The sequence below is a fragment of the Triticum urartu genome, chromosome 3 (assembly GCF_003073215.2).
Source record: "Triticum urartu cultivar G1812 chromosome 3, Tu2.1, whole genome shotgun sequence".
Classification (NCBI taxonomy): Eukaryota; Viridiplantae; Streptophyta; class Magnoliopsida; order Poales; family Poaceae; genus Triticum; species Triticum urartu.
In genome coordinates this window covers 418,523,924-418,529,156 of record NC_053024.1, presented here as the reverse complement: position 1 = coordinate 418,529,156, position 5,233 = coordinate 418,523,924, and positions in this window count along the sequence as shown.

The window sequence follows — 5,233 nt, the reverse complement described above, 5'->3', positions numbered from 1 at the left end:
GTACCAGACCTGATGTAAACCTTGCCATAAGTTTGGTAGGAAGGTACCAAAGTAATCCCGGCAAGGAACACTGGACAGCGGTCAAGAATATCCTGAAGTACCTGAAAAGGACTAAGGAAATGTTTCTCGTTTATGGAGGTGACGAAGAGCTCGTCGTAAAGGGTTACGTCGACGCTAGCTTCGACACAGATCTGGATGACTCTAAGTCACAGACCGGATACGTGTATATTTTGAATGGTGGGGCAGTAAGCTGGTGCAGTTGCAAGCAGAGCGTCGTGGCGGGATCTACATGTGAAGCGGAGTACATGGCAGCCTGGGAGGCAGCACATGAAGCAATATGGGTGAAGGAGTTCATCACCGACCTAGGAGTCATACCCAATGCGTCGGGGCCAATCAAACTCTTCTGTGACAACACTGGAGCTATTGCACTTGCCAAGGAGCCTAGGTTTCACAAGAAGACAAGGCACATCAAGCGTCGCTTCAACTCCATTCGTGAAAATGTTCAAGATGGAGACATAGATATTTGTAAAGTGCATACGGACCTGAATGTAGCAGATCCGTTGACTAAACCTCTCCCTAGGGCAAAACATGATCAACACCAGAATTCCATGGGTGTTCGATTCATCACAATGTAACTAGATTATTGACTCTAGTGCAAGTGGGAGACTGTTGGAAATATGCCCTATAGGCAATAATAAAAGCATTATTATTATATTTCCTTGTTCATGATAATTGTCTTTATTCATGCTATAATTGTGTTATCCGGAAATCATAATACATGTGTGAATAATAGACACCAACATGTCCCTAGTAAGCCTCTAGTTGACTAGCTCGTTGATCAACAGATAGTCATGGTTTCCTGACTATGGACATTGGATGTCATTGATAACGAGATCACATCATTAGGAGAATGATGTGATGGACAAGACCCAATCCTAAACATAGCACAAGATCATATAGTTCGTTTGCTAGAGTTTTTCCAATGTCAAGTATCTTTTCCTTAGACCATGAGATCGTGTAACTCCCGGATACAATAGGAGTGCTTTGGGTATACCAAACGTCGCAATGTAACTGGGTGACTATAAAGGTAGACTACGGGTATCTCCGAAAGTGTCTGTTGGGTTGACACGGATCAAGACTGGGATTTGTCACTCCGTATGACGGAGAGGTATCACTGGGCCCACTCGGTAATGCATCATCATAATGAGCTCAAAGTGACCAAGTGTCTGGTCACGGGATCATGCATTACGGTACGAGTAAAGTGACTTGCCGGTAACGAGATTGAACGAGGTATTGGGATACCGACGATCGAATCTCGGGCAAGTAACATATCGATTGACAAAGGGAATTGTATACGGGGTTGCTTGAATCCTCGACATCGTGGTTCATCCGATGAGATCATCGTGGAGTATGTGGGAGCCAACATGGGTATCCAGATCCCGCTGTTGGTTATTGACCGGAGAGTCGTCTCGGTCATGTCTACATATCTCCCGAACCCGTAGGGTCTACACACTTAAGGTTCGGTGACGCTAGGGTGTAGGGATATGTATATGCAGTAACCCGAATGTTGTTCGGAGTCCCGGATGAGATCCCGGACGTCACGAGGAGTTCCGGAATGGTCCGGAGGTAAAGAATTATATATAGGATGTGTTGTTTCGGCCATCGGGACAAGTTTCGGGGTCACCAGTATTGTACCGGGACCACCGGAAGGGTCCCGGGGGTCCACCGGGTGGGTCCACCTGCCCCGGGGGCCACATGGGATGTAAGGGGGTGCGCCTTGGCCTACATGGGCCAAGGGCACCAGCCCCAAGGGGCCCATGCGCCTAGGGTTTCCAAAGGGGAAGAGTCCCACAAGTGGAAGGCACCCCTAGGTGCCTTGGGGGGAGGGAAACCTCCCTTGGCCGCCGCCCCCCTAGGAGATTGGATCTCCTAGGGCCGGCGCCCCCTGGCACCCCTATATATAGTGAGGGAAGGAGGGCTTTTTCATCCATGCCTTTGGTTGCCTCCTTCTCCCTCTCCAACACCTCCTCCTCCTCCATAGCGCTTGGCGAAGCCCTGACGGAGTACTGCAGCTCCATCACCACCACGCCGTCGTGCTGCTGCTGGAGCCATCTTCCTCAACCTCTCCTTCCCTCTTGCTGGATCAAGAAGAAGGAGACGTTACGCTGACCGTACGTGTGTTGAACGCGGAGGTGTCGTCCGTTCGGTGCTAGGATCTCCGGTGATTTGGATCACGTCGTGTTCGACTACCTCATCCCCGTTCTTTGAACGCTTCCGCTCGCGATCTACAAAGGTATGTAGATGCATCCGATCACTCATTGCTAGATGAACTCATAGATGGATCTTGGTGAAACCGTAGGAAAATTTTTGTTTTCTGCAACGTTCCCCAATAATAAGTACTAAGTAGGAGTAGTTTTTAGAATGATTGGTATGGAGCAAAAATGGAATTCATAACTACTACCTCCGTCCTGGTTTACTAGTCCCCGTCGTATTTTGGGTCAAAGTTTGTCCACGAATTTTACTTGTAAAATGTGAATGGAAAATGATATTTTGTTATACCCAAACAAAAAAGGACTGGAGGGAGTGATTGCTCTGACACGGACACGACCTCTCATAGCATAGGCATTGAACCGGTGCGTCGGCCAAGAGGGCCCCACTCGCTGCAGGCCAGGATGAACATGCCTCCTCGCTGCATGCACCGGCTTCAGACTGCCCCGCCTGCCTCCATTGAATTTGCGTGTGTGCTGGCAACATGTCCTTCCGCGAGCCGGATGGCATTTTAGAACACAATGTCGGCTGGCTCCCCTCGTCCGCTCGCTATTTATACGAGGCTAGACGCCAGGCAAAAACCGCACCACACCGCTGCTCCCATATCCTCCTTCACCATTTTCTCCACACTCTTCATAGTATCAGGTGAGCAGGAAGACGAGTTCTCCGACATAAAAGTCGGCTGGGTGCCCCGACAAGCCAGGAAACTCGCTGCCCCACCTCCCTCCCCGCCCTAGGCCGTCAGTATCATGGGCGAGGCTGTAGGCGGGCGAGCAGAGGAGCAAGCCGCCGCTCCAAGCTGGCCCCTAGTGCATCAACTTGATGCTCCAAGCCTGCTCGCAGAGGAGTGGCCAGTTGCTGCACGCCAGCACATGGGGGACCACGGCATCCAGTGCATCGTGGTTGGCCGTGCCATCCGACGCAAACATTGGCGGAACTGTGGCATGCTGGCAGCGGTGGCCAACACATTTGCGGCCACCGCCGACACCGAGGAATAGTAGACCACGGGAGCCCCCGCCGCTCTGAACCCACGAATTCTACGACCACCGCGTCGCCGGCATAGACACCGGTGTGTTGCCCGGTTTGGCTCAAAAAATCATGGACCCCAGCCGCGGCCGGCATTAGAAATTATACCTGCTTCGAGAAGTTATTCGTGATTAGTCAAAAAATGACCAAACAATAATTAATTACACATGGCCGTGACTTGTTGTGCTCACACTGGTAGTAGGAACTAGAGGTTTTTCTTTATTTATAACTCTCCTCACATTTTTTTGGCTTTGAAGTGAATTATGGTTGTGGACATTATCTATGAATGTGCAGATATCTGTGAACATGAGTTTGATGTGGAAGTTTGGTACCTCTTGAGCATGTGTTGGTTTTCCATTGAAGAGGAAAGGGTGATGCAGCAAATTAGCATAAGTACTTCTCTCAGTTTTTGAGAACCAAGGTATCAATCCAGTAGGAGACTACAAGCAAATCGCCTAGTACCTGCACAAACAATCAAGAACCTTGCAACCAACGCAATAAAAGGGGTTGTCAATTCCTTCACGGCCACTTGCAGAAGTGAGATCTAATAAAGATAATAAGATAAATATTTTTGGTGTTTTTGTTGTATAGATTGAAAAGTAAAGATTGCAAAATAAATAGTAAACTAGAATTAAAGATCGAAAACTTATATGATGTAAAGTAGACTCGGGGGCCATAGGTTTCACTAGTGGCTTCTCTCAAGATAGCATATATTATGGTGGGTGAACAAATTACTGCCGAGCAATTGATAGAAAAGCGCATAGTTATGAGAATATCTAGGCATGATCATGAACATAAGCATCACGTCCGTGTCAAGTAGACCGAAACGATTCTACATCTACTACTATTACTCCACACATCAATCGCTATCCAGCATGCATCTAGAGTATTAAGTTCATAAGAACAGAGTAACACATTAGGCAAGATGGCATGATGTAGAGGGATAAACTCAAGCAATAAGATATAAACCCCATCTTTTTATCCTCGATGGCAACAATACAATACAATACGTGTCGGTTCCCTTTCTGTCACTGGGATCGAGCACCGCAAGATTGAACCCAAAGCTAAGCACTTCTCCCATTTCAAGAAAGATCAATCTAGTAGGCCAAACCAAACTGATAATTCGAAGAGACTTGCAAAGATATCAAATCATGCATATAAGAATTCAGAGAAGAATCAAATATTGTTCATAGATAATCTTGATCATAAACCCACAATTCATCGGATCTCGGCAAACACACTGCAAAAAGTATTACATCGAATAGATCTCCAAGAACATCGAGGAGAACTTTGTATTGAGAACCAAATAGAGAGAAGAAGCCATCTAGCTAATAACTATGGACAAGAAGGTCTGTGGTAAACTACTCACACATCATCGGAGAGGCTATGGTGTTGATGTAGAAGCCCTCCGTGATCGAATCCCCCTATGGCAGATCACCGTAAAAGGCCCCAAGATGGGATCTCACGGGTACAGAAGGTTGCGGTGGTGAAAAAGTGGTTTAGTGGCTCCCCTGGATGTTTTTAGGGTATAAGAGTATATATAGGCGAAAGAAGTAGGTCGGTGGAGCTCCGTGGGGCCCATGAGGGTGGGGGGCGCCTACCCCCTGGGCGCGCCCCTGCCTTGTGGAAGCTTCGCGGACTTCCAGACTTGTACTAGTCTCATGGGTGACATTTGTTCCAACAAAGATCCTCGCGAAGGTTTCATTACGTTTGGGTTCCATTTGATATTCCTTTTCTATAGGGAAAAAAACAGCAATTTGCACTGGGCCTTCGGTTAATAGGTTAGTCCCAAAAATAATATAAAAGTGCATATTAGAGCCCATTAAACATCCAAACAGATAATATAATATCATGGAACAATAAAAAATTATAGATACATTGGAGACGTATCAGCATCCCCAAGCTTAATTCCTGCTCGTCCTCGAGTTGGTAAATGATA